This window comes from Toxorhynchites rutilus, unplaced genomic scaffold (assembly GCF_029784135.1).
Source record: "Toxorhynchites rutilus septentrionalis strain SRP unplaced genomic scaffold, ASM2978413v1 HiC_scaffold_10, whole genome shotgun sequence".
Lineage (NCBI taxonomy): Eukaryota > Metazoa > Arthropoda > Insecta > Diptera > Culicidae > Toxorhynchites > Toxorhynchites rutilus.
This window is the reverse complement of record NW_026599652.1, coordinates 312,279-337,648: the sequence shown is the minus strand read 5'-3', so window position 1 is coordinate 337,648 and position 25,370 is coordinate 312,279. Positions and strand designations below refer to the sequence as shown.

The 25,370-nt window shown below is 37.6% G+C and overlaps 1 protein-coding gene across 1 annotated transcript in view; it reads left to right on the top strand.

Annotated features, from left to right (window-relative positions):
- Nucleotides 1-863: 863 nt before the first annotated feature.
- The window catches only part of LOC129781445 (uncharacterized), a 324,032-nt gene continuing 299,525 nt past the window's right edge, over nt 864-25,370 (top strand). Inside the window, exons 1-3 of the mRNA XM_055789175.1 lie at nt 864-1,014; nt 10,661-10,816; nt 21,378-21,533. The gene's annotated coding sequence lies outside the window, so the exon portion shown is untranslated. The remainder of the gene's footprint in view (nt 1,015-10,660; nt 10,817-21,377; nt 21,534-25,370) is intronic.

Sequence of the window (25,370 nt, the reverse complement as noted above, 5' to 3'; positions counted from 1 at the left end):
GAACTTTGAATTTAATTCATATATGTCAACATATCATACACCTACTATCAAATCTACGTTTTCTAGTTTTCTTTATCTCTTCACATTTTATTTTTTGGATACCAAAATAACAGGAAAATACTTATTGTTTAAAATATGTGATATTCGGTCGGAAGATTGATACAAAAAAAATTATGCAACTCAGAAAATACATGATACGAAGAACACATGTTTTTCATGGGAAAATAATCTTCCGAAATTTTATAACATTTGGCAACCTTCACATCTCGCTTCCCTGTTATCTAGCACTTGGTCGAAGAAAATGCAGAAAGAAGAGTAAGAAGCCAGTTGTCACGTCTTGTCTTAGGTGATTACATCGTGTTGGCTCAACCCGCTTCCGTTGCTACCTTCAAAATTTTTGTGTGCAGTCAGCCGATTGCAAAATTCCAGCCGTAAATTGCACTCAACCGAGGGCTGTGTGTTTTTGAAGTTATCCTTTGGCTTGTGTAGAGAAAAAGACTATACCTAAAAGTGTGTTTTTGTTTCCCGAGAATTCGCGTGAAGAAAAAAATGTGTCCGATCGGAAGTTCCCGTGTGTCCTTAGATTGACGACGCAGTTTGTGTGAGCATAACTCTGCAACGTGTCCGAAAAAGTTGTAGAAGTAAAACAAAACGTGTATGATTCTGTACGAAACCGACGGTGTGTAAACTAAATGTATGAGTACAAACAAACTGAAGTGTTTTGTCCAATCAATTTGCATTGTAATAGGTTATTGATAACAACTGTGATTAAATTATCTTAACTTTTTTTAATTAAATGAAGTAATTTTCCGGCTATGACTTTCATTAAATACTTTTTTACCCTCATGTATATTTTCAGGTGATTGCATCCAGAAATCTTTAGACGATATCGCACAAAATTCAGCCATTCGAAATGACGTTCCTTCACAACAAACAGGCTCAAAACAAAAGAATTCTGATACTGGAAATACGTTGTCTAGCAATGAAAGCATGTCTGTTGTCGATGAATGAAAGGTATGTACAATAGAACAATCAATTTTTTTATTCTTCTAATTTGTTGATTCGTATGTTGTAATTTAAAAACCAAAGATTGTTTAAAGCACTGGTTGGAAAACTTATGAAGCGATCGCCGTTGACGTATTCTATGACCAAAACCGCGTTCTCTCGACCTCTCCGTCATTGGTTCCGATCTAAAATTGATTGGATAACAACTCGACAAATATTTGGATTTTTGAAATATTTTGAGCGTATCAGTGGTGCAATGAGTTTGTTCTCTATGATCGGAAAAATTACCGACTGGACCATTTTTGGATCCAAATGCTATTGGATTACATCACGGGAACACCAAGCCAAACTGATGCTATTGGATTACATCACGGGAACACCAAGCCAAACTGATGCTATTGGATTACATCACGGGAACACCAAGCCGAATGCGTAAATGGGTGCGAATATTACTTCGCTCGGACGCATTCATACGCAAACAATTTTTCATGACTGTTCCATGCGAAAGCAGAACAGAAACCGATGCGAGTGAAAGTACTCACGCCTTGCGTATGTCTGCTTTTCGCGTTGACGGTGGAATGGTGTCATCTGGATACGACATTAGTTTGTATGAGACCAGCTATTCTCTATCAGTCGCCCTTAAAGCAGTTTTAAATTGCTAAAATTTGTATGAAATTTTTTTCTTGGTGTTATTTACCTATTAGACAAACGTCGTTATGACCCTAATTTTAACGATTTTCAGATTTTTCAGATATTCTCACCAGAACATAACATTATAATATAAAATTATCTAGAGACACAATTTTTGCATGATATTTTTTCACTACTTGCAAGCAAAAGTGATTTTCATTTACATAGAGTACTAATTTGGTTTGGGAAAATTAATTCTCATTCATAATTTTGATTTTAAAAGTGTGTTCATTTCTACTGCAACCCCATATTGTCATGCCTACTCCTCCATTCCGTAATACGAAGCTCAATGCCCAAACACTCATGCAAGCGAGCAAAACAAATCACGGTTTCTTCATTTGCCTATATTTTGTGACCGTGTTCGAGAACACATTGCGATCACCAATCATCATCAATGAGCAAGATTGTTATGATTTCAATAGCTTGCTTTCAAAGCAATTTTTAAGCTTTTGAACCGATAAGTGACAATCATATAATTCGTTGACATTTTATCTCTTGGATGAAGTGATTATTATACCACTCCATCCAGCCGGTAAAGAGGTATTAACGTTCAAAACCTTGCAGTCCAGCGTCACTCTCTCGTTTTAGAAACTTTGAACTAACACCCCGGTACAGAAATGAAAGACGTAGTCAAAACCAACATCTTCTATACAATTTTCGACTCTTTTGAGTTGTGTTGGAAAAGTTCTAGAAAGGATAGTAAATCGACGCCTAAAGACCTTTTTAGAGTCTAATAAGCTGCTCGATCCAAGACAGTTCGCTTTTCGTGCGGGAAAATGCACAGAAGATCACCTCGAAGATCTACAGGCTATTGTACATGACGTTATTGAGAAAGATCACCACGCAAATGTGGCATCACTTTATCTAAGTAAAGCATTTGATCAGCATGGAGATATCCAGTATTGAAGAGTCTCTTCGACTGGGTGATCCGTGGAAGACTAGGTTTCTATGTGAAAAGTTTCCTAGAAAATAGAACTCAATATAGAAATAGTCAACAACACAAAATCTTCATTGAAAATCCAAGAAAGGGGAATTCCCCAAGGCTCGGTTGTATCGCCAACCCTCTTCATAATTATTATGCAGTCCCTTTTTGCAAAAAATCCGGAAAATGTAAAAATTCTTGTCTATGCGACATTGTGCTAGTACTAGCGACATTGTGCTAGTTTCAGTTAGCGTCACTGCATCAGCAACAAGAAAAACAGGAAGTGGGTTATATCTATGGTATAACCGCAAGGGTGACGTAGGACTATCGTTGATTTAGAGATCATTTGTTTGAATTTGAATCTGAATTCATTCTGAATGAATGAATATTTGGGGGACTTCGAAAACGAGAGTGTTACGTTGGATGCACAAGGTTTTATGCATCCAATATTGGATACGGAAATATTCTACTGATAGGGAAGAATAATCTTCAGAAGCTATTCTGTTAATTGCGATTGATTGAAAAATCACAAAACCAAATGTATTTGGTCACAGTGTTACATGGATAGAAAACATTAAAATAAACTCTTTCACTTGAATGTAATTTTAAATTCCCAGAGGAACTGGCAGATTATTTTCAGTAACGATTAGATATTACCACATTTTTTTTATAGAACAGAGAAGAGATAGTTTTTTTTTTTGTTTCGGACTCTGTTGCTTCAAACTGGCTCTACATTAAAAAGTACGCTAAGGAAGACAATTTTGATGATTTCATTTGCAAGATGAGAAAAATTAGTACAGGATTAGTAGTGGAACAACTCAATTAGTGGATGTTAATAACATTTTGGAAGTGAAAAACTTCAAAGTTAATAATTTTTAATGTGTTATTATTAATTTTATCCTAAAATTTTAAATTGAACTACATTGTTTTGCAACAATTAAATTGAAGTTCTTTAACCACTCTACAATTCGTTCTTTTACGCCCAACTTCTATCTTTCATTATTTGGCTGCAATATCGATCTAAACAATTCCTGGTGAAAATTCAAGCAATATCTTAAAAAATCCCGATTTTTACCCCACTGCACATGTAATAGCCACTTAAACATCACCTTAACGCTGAAAGGCTCTCCTTTCCTTCTTGAAATAAGCTAGAAAATATTTTTTTTCCAAGCTGTATATAATCGAGTCCAAAATTGTATATAATCGAATCACATATAATCGAGTCCGACCTGTATATCTATACTCGTCTCCGGCAAGATGCTTAACGGTAGTTTTCGTAGGAGTGTTGCTCTATCTATATCAACTCGGCTGTTTCCGCAACAATAACACCGATCGGTTGGAAAAAGCTCGCAGAATTGTCGTTCAGCAGATCAACAATGCTTACGGAGTGAGACCAAATATCATTCCTCGGGCACGAATGGTTCCTCCCAGACCGGTTGCTGCGGATGTGGCAGTTAATTATCTTTAAGCGGCACAAAACCCGGTTCCAGCACCTCCAGCTGAGTAACCTCCTGTGGCCGCTTACCTCTTTAAAAATCAATGAGAAAAATTATAAATTGAAATCTATATAATTTTACAAGGTTTTACCTTTAATTCGAATGTAGACGAATGCACAATAAATAATTTGCTGCAGAAACTATAACTTTTAAAACCATTTGCCGTTTTGACGTGGGACTACGTATAACCGGAATATATGGAGGGTAAAATGAAAACCTAAACACAGAACATGCAGGAAAAAATGAAAGATTTCGAATGCTTATAGCTCGAACATTTCTTACTGGATAGGAGAGATGTTTGCATCACTTGATAGGGAATATTTCTACGCATCTATCGCAACAAACAAAATGTTGTTTATCATTAGATAAACAATTGAATAACTGTAAAATATTAGGCGTTATCTAAACGCCCTAACTGCATCGTTCTGATTGACCCGATTTACGGTTTCCCTAGCACAGCCATCAAAACCAAGCAGCCTTGGGGAAATCGGCATTGCAAATACATGAAAGTAGGGGGACTTTTGTTCTCATCGAAAAATGTTCCCTAACACAGACTTTAAAAACAAGCATGAAGTGTAGATATTGAAAAGAATTGCTCCCAAGATGGATCCTTGAGGAACACCTGCATTCACAATGAATTTCTCTGATGAAATATTGTTTATAGAAACATTGAACGCTCTATCAGAAAGATAATTTTTTATAATTTTTATCAAGTATGTAGGAAAACCAAAGTTCTGAAGCTTGTAAATGAGACCATTATGCCAAACATTATCAAATGCTTTTTCAACATCAAGAAGTGCCATGGCAGATGATTTTGAAACTGACTTGTTTCGTCTGATTATATTGTATACTCTACGAAGCTGGTGAATTGTAGAGTGACCTTTTCGGAATCCAAACTGCTCATCCAAAAATATATTGTGCTCATCTGCAAAAGCAAGAATGCGCGTTAATATAATTTTTTCGAATACTTTCGAAAATGCTGGGAGAAGGCTAATTGGTCGATAGCTCTTTGAAGAAGAAGGATCTTTTCCGGGTTTTAGTATCGGGATCACTTTTGCCAACTTCCAACTCGAGGGGAAGTAGCCAAGTGATAGACATCTGTTGAAGACAGAAGTCATAATTTCATATAAGTTGTTACTAAGATGTTTCAACTCAATGTTAAATATACTGTCGAAGCCGGGGGCCTTCATATTCTTCAACGAGCGTATAACCGAGATAACCTCTGCAGTCGAGATGATTTCACTCTCTTGAGGTACAGAATGGATATTGTCAATAGCCCTTACAGTATCATTCGCCGAAGCTTCAAATGGACTTGTAATGTTCTGGCCAAGATTGTGTGAACTAGCGAAATGGTTGCCAATTGCATTAGCCTTTTCGGCAGGTGTTATCAATCGTTCTGAATTGTCAGGTTGAAGAAGAGGAGGAATAGGATTAGACTTGGTCTTGAGAATTTTAGCGAGCCTCCAAAAAGGCTTGGAGTTATTCGGAAGTTTACTAATATCTTTTGCGAATTTTTTGTTACGGAGATCAATCATTCTGGCCTGGATAACCTTGGTTAACTGATTATACTGTCGTTTCCTCTCTCGAATACCAGTACGTTGGTACTGCCTTCGATAGAGGTTCCGAAGCCTAATCAAATGTTTAGTAATGGAATCAATTTGAACAGAGTCACTCACCTGAATCGTTTCTGGGATGTGGTTTTGGCGAGCCTGAATAACTGCAGTTTGAATAGAGCTGACTGTTGCTTCGATATCTTCGGGAGATTCAAGAGGCTGATTGAGATCAATGTTGTTGTCAATAAGCTGCTGGAATTCCACCCAATTCGCACGATGATGGTCCCGTCTACATTGTGGCCTCCTGACTACGACATTCACTCCCAATTCAACCATCACTGGGAAGTGATCCGAACTCAACTCGTTAAGGGCAATAGGATCACCGATGTGGCGATCCATGTTGGTAATGAAGAAATCAATTATGGAATGTACTCCAGAACGAGAAATGCGAGTGGGGGTCGCTGGACTAAGAATCCTGTAGCGCCCACACTGTAGATCATCATTTAGAGTCACTCCATATTGATTCCTCCTTTGGTTTCCCCAGGACTGATGTCGAGCATTAATGTCCCCGCCGATGACGTATTACGACTGCCTTCGTGTTAGCTTGATGATATCGTTTTTAAGAAGCAACGCTGAGCCATCTCTGATTGACGTCTGTTTGGGATAGTAGACCGCAATCACGATAATAGACCCAATCGATGTTGTGATTTCCGCCCCAAATTCAGACACGGCAAAAGTCGATATCTGATGTTATTTCTGATGGCTAAGGCAACACCTCCTCCACCAGAACCAGCACGATCCATTCTCAATAGACGATAATTCGGGACTCGAATATTAATATTCGGTTTAAGATGCGTCTCAGTAACGATAGCTACGTCGATGCTGTTTGTCACCAGGAAGTCAGTGAACTCGATAAGCTTACTCTTAAGAGAGCAGGCATTCCAATTAATTAGCCTTAGAGATGACCGATCCATGGTTATAATAAAAATGTAGCATAACTTGTACTTGTTCCTGTTGGTTGCGACAACTTCTAGTCTGTCGATCTAGTTCAAGAACAGGGTTGCAAGTTCTTGCATGCTATAAAGCTCCTCAGTAGAAGAGGAATGAGGTGAAGGTTTTGGTGTAGGTGATAAACCAATAGCTGCAACCTTACTATAGCTCGGTTGCTCCTTTTTTGGCTTTTCGCTAGAAGAGGCCGTTTGGGGGCGACCTGTAGGAAGTGGAAGAGGAGGAAGAACAGGAATCGTGCGAGAAACCATTGGAGGGAACTCTTTGTCAGTAAATTCTGGAACCTTCTTCCTATTCTGTGTTTTATCAGTAGCTTGCTTCCAGATACGTTTAAAATCCGCACGTTTTGTGCAGCTACGGCTGGTGGCTTGGTGACTTTCGCCACAGTTAACGCATTTGCGAGGTTCTTTTTCTGGAAGGCTGCAAGTGCTTGTTAGGTGGTCAGCAGCACACTTGCCACAACGAGTTTTCATGTGATAGTTTCTTGTTCCGTGTCCGAAACCAAGGCAATTTGAACATTGCGTTACATCCCGATGTTGAGGTTTGTATCGGTCCCATTGTACCGAGATGTTGAAGATCTCACTGATTTCTCTTATGCGAGTTATGTTGGCTGATCCTTTCTTGAAGTGGATCAGGTACAAAACATTGGAATACCCATTGTCTGGCGTTTTATGCCTAGTCATCCGATATACAGCTAACAGCTGAATATTGTATGATTGTTCCAGATCTTTTTTAATATCCTCCAACTCAATAGCAGGAAGACCTCGCAACACCACCTTAAATGGTTTTTCAGACGGCGTATCGTGAGTGTAAAACTCATGATTTTTTGATTTCAGGTATGATCCAATTATTTTATATTGCTCCAGGTTGGGACTAGTGATTTTAATCCCGATGCTGCATATTTTAAAAACTGGCTGCAATTTCAGCGCCAGCAGTTCGGACCTCAAAGTTCCTATATCTCTCGATGTTGTAAAATAAGGTGATACTTTCACCTTTTTCTCTACATTTACTTTCTCGGTAGTTGGTTCCTCCTCGGTATGGCCATCCAATAAAGCATAGCGGTTTCTTTCTAATATTGGCTCCTTGCCGGTGTCCGATCGATGTCGTTTGTTGGTGCCATGTGGTATGCCTGGGTCGGTTGACCGGGTTTTCCCCATTGTTGTAGTCCTCAAGGGCAGACAGGTAGTTGATGAATCGCAGGTAGACAATCTGAAAAGAGAAATAAATAGCTTTTTAAAAATCAGGTAATGAATGGAGCTCCAAACACGTCCGTCTCTGTCGACGGTCGGAGTGGAATGATAAAAGTTTGCCTCAGCGAGATCCACTGTTTATACTCTAGGCAAGTGTTCCCCTTCAATCTTCTTCTTTTCCTCTGTTCGCGGAGACTTTAAATCCTACGATTTCCCCTTCAATGCTCGTTATTGACAGCTCTGTTCTGGAAAGCACGCAAATGGACAGAACAAATGTAAGGAAAAATGAAAACGCTTAAAGTTTTCATGAATTTTAACCATTTACAAACCAGGAGATTCCAATGTATAGCATATTAAACAAATCTTAGGGAATTTCCGATTCGTTTAGTATGTAAATCGCCAAAATCTGTTCGCGGCAAAAATAGTTATTAACATTAACTTTATTTCATAAAAACGTGACCTGTTTTCTGATTTGGCACCCTTAATGAAAGACGTAGTTCTACGTCAAAACGGCATGTAACGCTTTAGATAATTAATTTTTTAATGCTGATAAAAAATATCAGCCAAATCGGTCGAGTAGATCCTGATATATTGATACCACCAATTGAAAAACATGGTTTTGAGAAAAACGCGTTTGAAAATTCGTACAGCAATACTCTGTAACTCCTTCTATTCTCCTTCCTCCTTCTATAAGACCAGGTGATGACCTTGCAGCGTTATGTCATTGTAAACAAACAATGCTTCAATTTATATTCTACTGTGTAGATATTGGTGACTAGTGATCCCCGATACAGAAATCAATTATTAATCGAACGAATACGGTGCAACTATCGCAATAAACGAAGCCTGAGACGATACATGACAATAGGGGGCAAATTCCGGACCACCACTTCTGTCAAACTCGGACCACTTGCAACTCGCCTTCTGATTGGCTAATGAGTAAAATAATTAACAAAGATAAATATGTTGCCAAATATATTCAAAATTGAATAATTGTTGCATTCACATTTCAATTTAGCGATAATTTCTATAATGGATTTTTTTTTGTATATTTTCGTTTCTATTACGTCCGGTGTTCCCGAAGAGAAGGAAACATTGCATCGGAATTTCCACCCTACATCTTTTCGGGATTATTTTGCCATCTAGCATAGCATAATAGCAGCGACCTAACAAAGAAGAGCATTCAATTATTTTCCAACCGTAAAGCAGTTAGCAATATAATTATAATCTAATAACAAATAACAACCAACGCAGCAGAAAAGTATTTAAAATCATATTGGAACTTGAATAAACCATACATACCTACAGAAAAAAAACCTGAATAAACGCTATGTTATTATTTGGGAATGTATGATTTTGTCAATATTTCAGTACTGTTAGTATTTGAACGATATCAAAGTTAAATTATAAGGCCTTATTTCCGTATACACTCCACGGTAAAAACGAATTGAAGTTTATCCGCGATGACAGAGATACGGTATCGATATCTGGAAACGAAATAAGCTTTTAACAAGTCTTACTACTCGGCCCGAAGGCACTTTTAAATTGTTAAAACCTGAATGAAAATTTTTACTTGGCGTTATTTATTTACTTGAAGAACGTCTTTCTTACCCTAACTTGACCTGTTTTCTATACACTTTGCGATATTCTCACTAAAACTACTCATTATAATATAAAATTATTTTCAGATACAATTTTTGTACGAGATTATTTTACCAAATGAAGAAAGCAAAGTTTTCCATTCACAATCAACACTAATATGATACGGAGAAGTTAATTTTCATTCATAATTTCTATTTGAAGAGTGTTCATTCTACCTGAAAACCCATCATTTTCTCTAACTCGTAAAACGAAATTTCATGGCGTGTCGTCCATTCCGTTTTCATCTTGAAGTGTAAACGGTAAGGCCCGTAATCTCTTGATAAATAAAATGAACTTTGAATTTAATTCATATATGTCAACATATCATACACCTACTATCAAATCTACGTTTTCTAGTTTTCTTTATCTCTTCACATTTTATTTTTTGGATACCAAAATAACAGGAAAATACTTATTGTTTAAAATATGTGATATTCGGTAGGAAGATTGATACAAAAAAAATTATGCAACTCAGAAAATACATGATACGAAGAACACATGTTTTTCATGGGAAAATAATCTTCCGAAATTTTATAACATTTGGCAACCTTCACATCTCGCTTCCCTGTTATCTAGCACTTGGTCGAAGAAAATGCAGAAAGAAGAGTAAGAAGCCAGTTGTCACGTCTTGTCTTAGGTGATTACATCGTGTTGGCTCAACCGATCCCGCTTCCGTTGCTACCTTCAAAATTTTTGTGTGCAGTCAGCCGATTGCAAAATTCCAGCCGTAAATTGCACTCAACCGAGGGCTGTGTGTTTTTGAAGTTATCCTTTGGCTTGTGTAGAGAAAAAGACTATACCTAAAAGTGTGTTTTTGTTTCCCGAGAATTCGCGTGAAGAAAAAATTGTGTCCGATCGGAAGTTCCCGTGTGTCCTTAGATTGACGACGCAGTTTGTGTGAGCATAACTCTGCAACGTGTCCGAAAAAGTTGTAGAAGTAAAACAAAACGTGTATGATTCTGTACGAAACCGACGGTGTGTAAACTAAATGTATGAGTACAAACAAACTGAAGTGTTTTGTCCAATCAATTTGCATTGTAATAGGTTATTGATAACAACTGTGATTAAATTATCTTAACTTTTTTTAATTAAATGAAGTAATTTTCCGGCTATGACTTTCATTAAATACTTTTTTACCCTCATGTATATTTTCAGGTGATTGCATCCAGAAATCTTTAGACGATATCGCACAAAATTCAGCCATTCGAAATGACGTTCCTTCACAACAAACAGGCTCAAAACAAAAGAATTCTGATACTGGAAATACGTTGTCTAGCAATGAAAGCATGTCTGTTGTCGATGAATTGAAAGGTATGTACAATAGAACAATCAATTTTTTTATTCTTCTAATTTGTTGATTCGTATGTTGTAATTTAAAAACCAAAGATTGTTTAAAGCACTGGTTGGAAAACTTATGAAGCGATCGCCGTTGACGTATTCTATGACCAAAACCGCGTTCTCTCTCGACCTCTCCGTCATTGGTTCCGATCTAAAATTGATTGGATAACAACTCGACAAATATTTGGATTTTTGAAATATTTTGAGCGTATCGTGGTGCGTGGTGCAATGAGTTTGTTCTCTATGATCGGAAAAATTACCGACTGGACCATTTTTGGATCTAAATGCTATTGGATTACATCACGGGAACACCAAGCCAAACTGATGCTATTGGATTACATCACGGGAACACCAAGCCGAATGCGTAAATGGGTGCGAATATTACTTCGCTCGGACGCATTCATACGCAAACAATTTTTCATGACTGTTCCATGCGAAAGCAGAACAGAAACCGATGCGAGTGAAAGTACTCACGCCTTGCGTATGTCTGCTTTTCGCGTTGACGGTGGAATGGTGTCATCTGGATACGACATTAGTTTGTATGAGACCAGCTATTCTCTATCAGTCGCCCTTAAAGCAGTTTTAAATTGCTAAAATTTGTATGAAATTTTTTTCTTGGTGTTATTTACCTATTAGACGTACGTCGTTATGACCCTAATTTAAACGATTTTCAGATTTTTCAGATATTCTCACCAGAACATAACATTATAATATAAAATTATCTAGAGACACAATTTTTGCATGATATTTTTTCACTACTTGCAAGCAAAAGTGATTTTCATTTACATAGAGTACTAATTTTTTTTTTGGGAAAATTAATTCTCATTCATAATTTTGATTTTAAAAGTGTGTTCATTTCTACTGCAACCCCATATTGTCATGCCTACTCCTCCATTCCGTAATACGAAGCTCAATGCCCAAACACTCATGCAAGCGAGCAAAACAAATCACGGTTTCTTCATGTGCCTATATTTTGTGACCGTGTTCGGGAACACATTGCGATCACCAATCATCATCAATGAGCAAGATTGTTATGATTTCAATAGCTTGCTTTCAAAGCAATTTTTAAGCTTTTGAACCGATAAGTGACAATCATATAATTCGTTGACATTTTATCTCTTGGACTCCATCCAGCCGGTAAAGAGGTATTAACGTTCAAAACCTTGCAGTCCAGCGTCACTCTCTCGTTTTAGAAACTTTGAACTAACACCCCGGTACAGAAATGAAAGACGTAGTCAAAACCAACATCTTCTATACAATTTTCGACTCTTTTGAGTTGTGTTGGAAAAGTTCTAGAAAGGATAGTAAATCGACGCCTAAAGACCTTTTTAGAGTCTAATAAGCTGCTCGATCCAAGACAGTTCGCTTTTCGTGCGGGAAAATGCACAGAAGATCACCTCGAAGATCTACAGGCTATTGTACATGACGTTATTGAGAAAGATCACCACGCAGATGTGGCATCACTTTATCTAAGTAAAGCATTTGATCAGCATGGAGATATCCAGTATTGAAGAGTCTCTTCGACTGGGTGATCCGTGGAAGACTAGGTTTCTATGTGAAAAGTTTCCTAGAAAATAGAACTCAGAGCCATAGTCAACAACACAAAATCTTCATTGAAAATCCAAGAAAGGGGAATTCCCCAAGGCTCGGTTGTATCGCCAACCCTCTTCATAATTATTATGCAGTCCCTTTTTGCAAAAAATCCGGAAAATGTAAAAATTCTTGTCTATGCGACATTGTGCTAGTACTAGCGACATTGTGCTAGTTTCAGTTAGCGTCACTGCATCAGCAACAAGAAAAACAGGAAGTGGGTTATATCTATGGTATAACCGCAAGGGTGACGTAGGACTATCGTTGATTTAGAGATCATTTGTTTGAATTTGAATCTGAATTCATTCTGAATGAATGAATATTTGGGGGACTTCGAAAACGAGAGTGTTACGTTGGATGCACAAGGTTTTATGCATCCAATATTGGATACGGAAATATTCTACTGATAGGGAAGAATAATCTTCAGAAGCTATTCTGTTAATTGCGATTGATTGAAAAATCACCAAACCAAATGTATTTGGTCACAGTGTTACATGGATAGAAAACATTAAAATAAACTCTTTCACTTGAATGTAATTGTAATTCCCAGAGGAACTGGCAGATTATTTTCAGTAACGATTAGATATTACCACATTTTCCTCGATACTGGAAGCCCACCAGTGGTTTATGCTAACTCGATAACCATCTGTTAATAGCACTTGATTGAAACATATTTGGTCACAGTGTTACATAGATAGAAAACATTCAAATAAATTCTTTCACATGAATGTATTTTTAAATTCCCAGAGGAACTGGCAGATTATTTTCCGGATCTTTCTCGATGCTGAATGGCATCCAAACGGTAAGAATTCCGTGCGTGTATATGTGTGTGTAGCGGCTGCTTCGATGGTCACCTTCTCTTCTCCTGAAGGATCGGCTTCTCTGTGCTCCCTCACAGGTTCAAACAAACTGCCTGCGTTTCAGGGCAGATCTCGATCCTTCGCCGTCCAGCACCCTCAGCAACGATGTTGTCTTGTCGATGTCCTCACGAAAAATGAATGCGTCTCACCACCAGAATATCGCTTAAGTATGCTTTTTGTGCGTGATTGAATCGAGAGAAGGCATGGTTTACGATGGCAATTTGGAAGGCAAACTAGAGGGGAATGAACTCTCTGAGCTCGGAACTTTCGGCGACTGAGCAATAATCGATTGCGGGCGCATACAATATTGGATACGGAAATATTCTACTGATGGGGAAGAATAATCTTCAGAAGCTATTCTGTTAATTGCGATTAATTGAAAAATCACAAAACCAAATGTATTTGGTCACAGTGTTACATGGATAGAAAACATTCAAATAAACTCTTTCACATGAATGTATTTTTAAATTCCCAGAGGAATTGGCAGATTATTTTCAGTAACGATTAGATATTTCCACATTTTCCTCGATACTGGAAGCCCACCAGTGGTTAATGCTAACTCGATAACCATTTGTTAATAGCACTTGATTGAAACATATTTGGTCACAGTGTTACATGGATAGAAAACATTCAAATAAACTCTTTCACATGAATGTATTTTTAAATTCCCAGAGGAACTGGCAGATTATTTTCAGTAACGATTAGATATTACCACTTTTTTTTTATAGAACAGAGAAGAGATAGTTTTTTTTTTGTTTCGGACTCTGTTGCTTCAAACTGGCTCTACATTAAAAAGTACGCTAAGGAAGACAATTTTGATGATTTCATTTGCAAGATGAGAAAAATTAGTACAGGATTAGTAGTGGAACAACTCAATTAGTGGATGTTAATAACATTTTGGAAGTGAAAAACTTCAAAGTTAATAATTTTTAATGTGTTATTATTAATTTTATCCTAAAATTTTAAATTGAACTACATTGTTTTGCAACAATTAAATTGAAGTTCTTTAACCACTCTACAATTCGTTCTTTGACGCCCAACTTCTATCTTTCATTATTTGGCTGCAATATCGATCTAAACAATTCCTGGTGAAAATTCAAGCAATATCTTAAAAAATCCCGATTTTTACCCCACTGCACATGTAATAGCCACTTAAACATCACCTTAACGCTGAAAGGCTCTCCTTTCCTTCTTGAAATAAGCTAGAAAATTTTTTTTTCCAAGCTGTATATAATCGAGTCCAAAATTGTATATAATCGAATCACATATAATCGAGTCCGACCTGTATATCTATACTCGTCTCCGGCAAGATGCTTAACGGTAGTTTTCGTAGGAGTGTTGCTCTATCTATATCAACTCGGCTGTTTCCGCAACAATAACACCGATCGGTTGGAAAAAGCTCGCAGAATTGTCGTTCAGCAGATCAACAATGCTTACGGAGTGAGACCAAATATCATTCCTCGGGCACGAATGGTTCCTCCCAGGCCGGTTGCTGCGGATGTGGCAGTTAATTATCTTTAAGCGGCACAAAACCCGGTTCCAGCACCTCCAGCTGAGTAACCTCCTGTGGCCGCTTACCTCTTTAAAAATCAATGAGAAAAATTATAAATTGAAATCTATATAATTTTACAAGGTTTTACCTTTAATTCGAATGTAGACGAATGCACAATAAATAATTTGCTGCAGAAACTATAACTTTTAAAACCATTTGCCGTTTTGACGTGGGACTACGTATAACCGGAATATATGGAGGGTAAAATGAAAACCTAAACACAGAACATGCAGGAAAAAATGAAAGATTTCGAATGCTTATAGCTCGAACATTTCTTACTGAATAGGAGAGATGTTTGCATCACTTGATAGGGAATATTTCTACGCATCTATCGCAACAAACAAAATGTTGTTTTTCATTAGATAAACAATTGAATAACTGTAAAATATTAGGCGTTATCTAAACGCCCTAACTGCATCGTTCTGATTGGCCCGATTTACGGTTTCCCTAACACAGCCATCAAAACCAAGCAGCCTTGGGGAAATCGGCATTGCAAATACATGAAAGTAGGGGGACTTTTGTTCTCATCGAAAAATGTTCCCTAACACAGACTTTAAAACCAAGCATGAAGTGTAGATATTGAAAAGAATTGGTCCCAAGATGGATCCTTGAGGAACACCTGCATTCACAATGAATTTCTCTGATGAAATATTGTTTATAGAAACATTGAACGCTCTATCAGAAAGATAATTTTTTATAATTTTTATCAAGTATGTAGGAAAACCAAAGTTCTGAAGCTTGTAAATGAGACCATTATGCCAAACATTATCAAATGCTTTTTCAACATCAAGAAGTGCCATGGCAGATGATTTTGAAACTGACTTGTTTCGTCTGATTATATTGTATACTCTACGAAGCTGGTGAATTGTAGAGTGACCTTTTCGGAATCCAAACTGCTCATCCAAAAATATATTGTGCTAATCTGCAAAAGCAAGAATGCGCGTTAATATAATTTTTTCGAATACTTTCGAAAATGCTGGGAGAAGGCTAATTGGTCGATAGCTCTTTGAAGAAGAAGGATCTTTTCCGGGTTTTAGTATCGGGATCACTTTTGCCAACTTCCAACTCGAGGGGAAGTAGCCAAGTGATAGACATCTGTTGAAGACAGAAGTCATAATTTCATATAAGTTGTTACTAAGATGTTTCAACTCAATGTTAAATATACTGTCGAAGCCGGGGGCCTTCATATTCTTCAACGAGCGTATAACCGAGATAACCTCTGCAGTCGAGATGATTTCACTCTCTTGAGGTACAGAATGGATATTGTCAATAGCCCTTACAGTATCATTCGCCGAAGCTTCAAATGGACTTGTAATGTTCTGGCCAAGATTGTGTGAACTAGCGAAATGGTTGCCAATTGCATTAGCCTTTTCGGCAGGTGTTATCAATCGTTCTGAATTGTCAGGTTGAAGAAGAGGAGGAATAGGATTAGACTTGGTCTTGAGAATTTTAGCGAGCCTCCAAAAAGGCTTGGAGTTATTCGGAAGTTTACTAATATCTTTTGCGAATTTTTTGTTACGGAGATCAATCATTCTGGCCTGGATAACCTTGGTTAACTGATTATACTGTCGTTTCCTCTCTCGAATACCAGTACGTTGGTACTGCCCTCGATAGAGGTTCCGAAGCCTAATCAAATGTTTAGTAATGGAATCAATTTGAACAGAGTCACTCACCTGAATCGTTTCTGGGATGTGGTTTTGGCGAGCCTGAATAACTGCAGTTTGAATAGAGCTGACTGTTGCTTCGATATCTTCGGGAGATTCAAGAGGCTGATTGAGATCAATGTTGTTGTCAATAAGCTGCTGGAATTCCACCCAATTCGCACGATGATGGTCCCGTCTACATTGTGGCCTCCTGACTACGACATTCACTCCCAATTCAACCATCACTGGGAAGTGATCCGAACTCAACTCGTTAAGGGCAATAGGATCACCGATGTGGCGATCCATGTTGGTAATGAAGAAATCAATTATGGAATGTACTCCAGAACGAGAAATGCGAGTGGGGGTCGCTGGACTAAGAATCCTGTAGCGCCCACACTGTAGATCATCATTTAGAGTCACTCCATATTGATTCCTCCTTTGGTTTCCCCAGGACTGATGTCGAGCATTAATGTCCCCGCCGATGACGTATTTCGACTGCCTTCGTGTTAGCTTGATGATATCGTTTTTAAGAAACAACGCTGAGCCATCTCTGATTGACGTCTGTTTGGGATAGTAGACCGCAATCACGATAATAGACCCAATCGATGTTGTGATTTCCGCCCCAATAGTTTCAGACACGGCAAAAGTCGATATCTGATGTTATTTCTGATGGCTAAGGCAACACCTCCTCCACCAGAACCAGCACGATCCATTCTCAATAGACGATAATTCGGGACTCGAATATTAATATTCGGTTTAAGATGCGTCTCAGTAACGATAGCTACGTCGATGCTGTTTGTCACCAGGAAGTCAGTGAACTCGATGGACTCTTAAGAGAGCAGGCATTCCAATTAATTAGCCTTAGAGATGACCGATCCATGGTTATAATAAAAATGTAGCATAACTTGTACTTGTTCCTGTTGGTTGCGACAACTTCTAGTCTGTCGATCTAGTTCAAGAACAGGGTTGCAAGTTCTTGCATGCTATAAAGCTCCTCAGTAGAAGAGGAATGAGGTGAAGGTTTTGGTGTAGGTGATAAACCAATAGCTGCAACCTTACTATAGCTCGGTTGCTCCTTTTTTGGCTTTTCGCTAGAAGAGGCCGTTTGGGGGCGACCTGTAGGAAGTGGGAGAGGAGGAAGAACAGGAATCGTGCGAGAAACCATTGGAGGGAACTCTTTGTCAGTAAATTCTGGAACCTTCTTCCTATTCTGTGTTTTATCAGTAGCTTGCTTCCAGATACGTTTAAAATCCGCACGTTTTGTGCAGCTACGGCTGGTGGCTTGGTGACTTTCGCCACAGTTAACGCATTTGCGAGGTTCTTTTTCTGGAAGGCTGCAAGTGCTTGTTAGGTGGTCAGCAGCACACTTGCCACAACGAGTTTTCATGTGACAGTTTCTTGTTCCGTGTCCGAAACCAAGGCAATTTGAACATTGCGTTACATCCCGATGTTGAGGTTTGTATCGGTCCCATTGTACCGAGATGTTGAAGATCTCACTGATTTCTCTTATGCGAGTTATGTTGGCTGATCCTTTCTTGAAGTGGATCAGGTACAAAACATTGGAATACCCATTGTCTGGCGTTTTATGCCTAGTCATCCGATATACAGCTAACAGCTGAATATTGTATGATTGTTCCAGATCTTTTTTAATATCCTCCAACTCAATAGCAGGAAGACCTCGCAACACCACCTTAAATAGTTTTTCAGACGGCGTATCGTGAGTGTAAAACTCATGATTTTTTGATTTCAGGTATGATCCAATTATTTTATATTGCTCCAGGTTGGGACTAGTGATTTTAATCCCGATGCTGCATATTTTAAAAACTGGCTGCAATTTCAGCGCCAGCAGTTCGGACCTCAAAGTTCCTATATCTCTCGATGTTGTAAAATAAGGTGGTACTTTCACCTTTTTCTCTACATTTACTTTCTCGGTAGTTGGTTCCTCCTCGGTATGGCCATCCAATAAAGCATAGCGGTTTCTTTCTAATATTGGCTCCTTGCCGGTGTCCGATCGATGTCGTTTGTTGGTGCCATGTGGTATGCCTGGGTCGGTTGACCGGGTTTTCCCCATTGTTGTAGTCCTCAAGGGCAGACAGGTAGTTGATGAATCGCAGGTAGACAATCTGAAAAGAGAAATAAATAGCTTTTTAAAAATCAGGTAATGAATGGAGCTCCAAACACGTCCGTCTCTGTCGACGGTCGGAGTGGAATGATAAAAGTTTGCCTCAGCGAGATCCACTGTTTATACTCTAGGCAAGTGTTCCCCTTCAATCTTATTCTTTTCCTCTGTTCGCGGAGACTTTAAATCCTACGATTTCCCCTTCAATGCTCGTTATTGCCAGCTCTGTTCTGGAAAGCACGCAAATGGACAGAACAAATGTAAGGAAAAATGAAAACGCTTAAAGTTTTCATGAATTTTAACCATTTACAAACCAGGAGATTCCAATGTATAGCATATTAAACAAATCTTAGGGAATTTCCGATTCGTTTAGTATGTAAATCGCCAAAATCTGTTCGCGGCAAAAATAGTTATTAACATTAACTTTATTTCATAAAAACGTGACCTGTTTTCTGATTTGGCACCCTTAATGAAAGACGTAGTTCTACGTCAAAACGGCATGTATCGCTTTAGATAATTAATTTTTAAATGCTGATAAAAAATATCAGCCAAATCGGTCGAGTAGATCCTGATATATTGATACCACCAATTGAAAAACATGGTTTTGAGAAAAACGCGTTTGAAAATTCGTACAGCAATACTCTGTAACTCCTTCTATTCTCCTTCCTCCTTCTATAAGACCAGGTGATGACCTTGCAGCTTTATGTCATTGTAAACAAGCAATTTATATTCTACTGTGTAGATATTGGTGACTAGTGATCCCCGATACAGAAATCAATTATTAATCGAACGAATACGGTGCAACTATCGCAATAAACGAAGCCTGAGACGAGACATGACAATAGGGGGCCGATTCCGGACCACCACTTCTGTCAAACTCGGACCACTTGCAACTCGCCTTCTGATTGGCTAATGAGTAAAATAATTAACAAAGATAAATATGTTGCCAAATATATTCAAAATTGAATAATTGTTGCATTCACATTTCAATTTAGCGATAATTTCTATAATGGATTTTTTTTGTATATTTTCGTTTCTATTACGTCCGGTGTTCCCGAAGAGAAGGAAACATTGCATCGGAATTTCCACCCTACATCTTTTCGGGATTATTTTGCCATCTAGCATAGCATAATCAGCGACCTAACAAAGAAGAGCATTCAATTATTTTCCAACCGTAAAGCAGTTAGTAATATAATTATAATCTAATAACAAATAACAACCAACGCAGCAGAAAAGTATTTAAAATCATATTGGAACTTGAATAAACCATACATACCTACAGAAAAAAAACCTGAATAAACGCTATGTTATTATTTGGGAATGTATGATTTTATCAATATTTCAGTACTGTTAGTATTTGAACGATATCAAAGTTAAATTATAAGGCCTTATTTCCGTATACACTCCACGGTAAAAACGAATTGAAGTTTATCCGCGATGACAGAGATACGGTATCGATATCTGGAAACGAAATAAGCTTTTAACAAGTCTTACTACTCGGCCCGAAGGCACTTTTAAATTGTTAAAACCTGAATGAAAATTTTTACTTGGCGTTATTTATTTACTTGAAGAACGTCTTTCTTACCCTAACTTGACCTGTTTTCTATACACTTTGCGATATTCTCACTAAAACTACTCATTATAATATAAAATTATCTTCAGATACAATTTTTGTACGAGATTATTTTACCAAATGAAGAAAGCAAAGTTTTCCATTCACAATCAACACTAATATGATACGGAGAAGTTAATTTTCATTCATAATTTCTATTTGAAGAGTGTTCATTCTACCTGAAAACCCATCATTTTCTCTAACTCGTAAAACGAAATTTCATGGCGTGTCGTCCATTCCGTTTTCATCTTGAAGTGTAAACGGTAAGGCCCGTAATCTCTTGATAAATAAAATGAACTTTGAATTTAATTCATATATGTCAACATATCATACACCTACTATCAAATCTACGTTTTCTAGTTTTCTTTATCTCTTCACATTTTATTTTTTGGATACCAAAATAACAGGAAAATACTTATTGTTTAAAATATGTGATATTCGGTAGGAAGATTGATACAAAAAAAATTATGCAACTCAGAAAATACATGATACGAAGAACACATGTTTTTCATGGGAAAATAATCTTCCGAAATTTTATAACATTTGGCAACCTTCACATCTCGCTTCCCTGTTATCTAGCACTTGGTCGAAGAAAATGCAGAAAGAAGAGTAAGAAGCCAGTTGTCACGTCTTGTCTTAGGTGATTACATCGTGTTGGCTCAACCGATCCCGCTTCCGTTGCTACCTTCAAAATTTTTGTGTGCAGTCAGCCGATTGCAAAATTCCAGCCGTAAATTGCACTCAACCGAGGGCTGTGTGTTTTTGAAGTTATCCTTTGGCTTGTGTAGAGAAAAAGACTATACCTAAAAGTGTGTTTTTGTTTCCCGAGAATTCGCGTGAAGAAAAAATTGTGTCCGATCGGAAGTTCCCGTGTGTCCTTAGATTGACGACGCAGTTTGTGTGAGCATAACTCTGCAACGTGTCCGAAAAAGTTGTTGAAGTAAAACAAAACGTGTATGATTCTGTACGAAACCGACGGTGTGTAAACTAAATGTATGAGTACAAACAAACTGAAGTGTTTTGTCCAATCAATTTGCATTGTAATAGGTTATTGATAACAACTGTGATTAAATTATCTTAACTTTTTTTAATTAAATGAAGTAATTTTCCGGCTATGACTTTCATTAAATACTTTTTTACCCTCATGTATATTTTCAGGTGATTGCATCCAGAAATCTTTAGACGATATCGCACAAAATTCAGCCATTCGAAATGACGTTCCTTCACAACAAACAGGCTCAAAACAAAAGAATTCTGATACTGGAAATACGTTGTCTAGCAATGAAAGCATGTCTGTTGTCGATGAATTGAAAGGTATGTACAATAGAACAATCAATTTTTTTATTCTTCTAATTTGTTGATTCGTATGTTGTAATTTAAAAACCAAAGATTGTTTAAAGCACTGGTTGGAAAACTTATGAAGCGATCGCCGTTGACGTATTCTATGACCAAAACCGCGTTCTCTCTCGACCTCTCCGTCATTGGTTCCGATCTAAAATTGATTGGATAACAACTCGACAAATATTTGGATTTTTGAAATATTTTGAGCGTATCAGTGGTGCAATGAGTTTGTTCTCTATGATCGGAAAAATTACCGACTGGACCATTTTTGGATCTAAATGCTATTGGATTACATCACGGGAACACCAAGCCAAACTGATGCTATTGGATTACATCACGGGAACACCAAGCCGAATGCGTAAATGGGTGCGAATATTACTTCGCTCGGACGCATTCATACGCAAACAATTTTTCATGACTGTTCCATGCGAAAGCAGAACAGAAACCGATGCGAGTGAAAGTACTCACGCCTTGCGTATGTCTGCTTTTCGCGTTGACGGTGGAATGTTGTGTCATCTGGATACGACATTAGTTTGTATGAGACCAGCTATTCTCTATCAGTCGCCCTTAAAGCAGTTTTAAATTGCTAAAATTTGTATGAAATTTTTTTCTTGGTGTTATTTACCTATTAGACGTACGTCGTTATGACCCTAATTTAAACGATTTTCAGATTTTTCAGATATTCTCACCAGAACATAACATTATAATATAAAATTATCTAGAGACACAATTTTTGCATGATATTTTTTCACTACTTGCAAGCAAAAGTGATTTTCATTTACATAGAGTACTAATTTTTTTTTTGGGAAAATTAATTCTCATTCATAATTTTGATTTTAAAAGTGTGTTCATTTCTACTGCAACCCCATATTGTCATGCCTACTCCTCCATTCCGTAATACGAAGCTCAATGCCCAAACACTCATGCAAGCGAGCAAAACAAATCACGGTTTCTTCATGTGCCTATATTTTGTGACCGTGTTCGGGAACACATTGCGATCACCAATCATCATCAATGAGCAAGATTGTTATGATTTCAATAGCTTGCTTTCAAAGCAATTTTTAAGCTTTTGAACCGATAAGTGACAATCATATAATTCGTTGACATTTTATCTCTTGGATGAAGTGATTATTATACCACTCCATCCAGCCGGTAAAGAGGTATTAACGTTCAAAACCTTGCAGTCCAGCGTCACTCTCTCGTTTTAGAAACTTTGAACTAACACCCCGGTACAGAAATGAAAGACGTAGTCAAAACCAACATCTTCTATACAATTTTCGACTCTTTTGAGTTGTGTTGGAAAAGTTCTAGAAAGGATAGTAAATCGACGCCTAAAGACCTTTTTAGAGTCTAATAAGCTGCTCGATCCAAGACAGTTCGCTTTTCGTGCGGGAAAATGCACAGAAGATCACCTCGAAGATCTACAGGCTATTGTACATGACGTTATTGAGAAAGATCACCACGCAGATGTGGCATCACTTTATCTAAGTAAAGCATTTGATCAGCATGGAGATATCCAGTATTGAAGAGTCTCTTCGACTGGGTGATCCGTGGAAGACTAGGTTTCTATGTGAAAAGTTTCCTAGAAAATAGAACTCAGAGCCATAGTCAACAACACAAAATCTTCATTGAAAATCCAAGAAAGGGGAATTCCCCAAGGCTCGGTTGTATCGCCAACCCTCTTCATAATTATTATGCAGTCCCTTTTTGCAAAAAATCCGGAAAATGTAAAAATTCTTGTCTATGCGACATTGTGCTAGTACTAGCGACATTGTGCTAGTTTCAGTTAGCGTCACTGCATCAGCAACAAGAAAAACAGGAAGTGGGTTATATCTATGGTATAACCGCAAGGGTGACGTAGGACTATCGTTGATTTAGAGATCATTTGTTTGAATTTGAATCTGAATTCATTCTGAATGAATGAATATTTGGGGGACTTCGAAAACGAGAGTGTTACGTTGGATGCACAAGGTTTTATGCATCCAATATTGGATACGGAAATATTCTACTGATAGGGAAGAATAATCTTCAGAAGCTATTCTGTTAATTGCGATTGATTGAAAAATCACCAAACCAAATGTATTTGGTCACAGTGTTACATGGATAGAAAACATTAAAATAAACTCTTTCACTTGAATGTAATTTTAAATTCCCAGAGGAACTGGCAGATTATTTTCAGTAACGATTAGATATTACCACATTTTCCTCGATACTGGAAGCCCACCAGTGGTTTATGCTAACTCGATAACCATCTGTTAATAGCACTTGATTGAAACATATTTGGTCACAGTGTTACATAGATAGAAAACATTCAAATAAATTCTTTCACATGAATGTATTTTTAAATTCCCAGAGGAACTGGCAGATTATTTTCCGGATCTTTCTCGATGCTGAATGGCATCCAAACGGTAAGAATTCCGTGCGTGTATATGTGTGTGTAGCGGCTGCTTCGATGGTCACCTTCTCTTCTCCTGAAGGATCGGCTTCTCTGTGCTCCCTCACAGGTTCAAACAAACTGCCTGCGTTTCAGGGCAGATCTCGATCCTTCGCCGTCCAGCACCCTCAGCAACGATGTTGTCTTGTCGATGTCCTCACGAAAAATGAATGCGTCTCACCACCAGAATATCGCTTAAGTATGCTTTTTGTGCGTGATTGAATCGAGAGAAGGCATGGTTTACGATGGCAATTTGGAAGGCAAACTAGAGGGGAATGAACTCTCTGAGCTCGGAACTTTCGGCGACTGAGCAATAATCGATTGCGGGCGCATACAATATTGGATACGGAAATATTCTACTGATGGGGAAGAATAATCTTCAGAAGCTATTCTGTTAATTGCGATTAATTGAAAAATCACAAAACCAAATGTATTTGGTCACAGTGTTACATGGATAGAAAACATTCAAATAAACTCTTTCACATGAATGTATTTTTAAATTCCCAGAGGAATTGGCAGATTATTTTCAGTAACGATTAGATATTTCCACATTTTCCTCGATACTGGAAGCCCACCAGTGGTTAATGCTAACTCGATAACCATTTGTTAATAGCACTTGATTGAAACATATTTGGTCACAGTGTTACATGGATAGAAAACATTCAAATAAACTCTTTCACATGAATGTATTTTTAAATTCCCAGAGGAACTGGCAGATTATTTTCAGTAACGATTAGATATTACCACTTTTTTTTTTATAGAACAGAGAAGAGATAGTTTTTTTTTTGTTTCGGACTCTGTTGCTTCAAACTGGCTCTACATTAAAAAGTACGCTAAGGAAGACAATTTTGATGATTTCATTTGCAAGATGAGAAAAATTAGTACAGGATTAGTAGTGGAACAACTCAATTAGTGGATGTTAATAACATTTTGGAAGTGAAAAACTTCAAAGTTAATAATTTTTAATGTGTTATTATTAATTTTATCCTAAAATTTTAAATTGAACTACATTGTTTTGCAACAATTAAATTGAAGTTCTTTAACCACTCTACAATTCGTTCTTTGACGCCCAACTTCTATCTTTCATTATTTGGCTGCAATATCGATCTAAACAATTCCTGGTGAAAATTCAAGCAATATCTTAAAAAATCCCGATTTTTACCCCACTGCACATGTAATAGCCACTTAAACATCACCTTAACGCTGAAAGGCTCTCCTTTCCTTCTTGAAATAAGCTAGAAAATTTTTTTTTCCAAGCTGTATATAATCGAGTCCAAAATTGTATATAATCGAATCACATATAATCGAGTCCGACCTGTATATCTATACTCGTCTCCGGCAAGATGCTTAACGGTAGTTTTCGTAGGAGTGTTGCT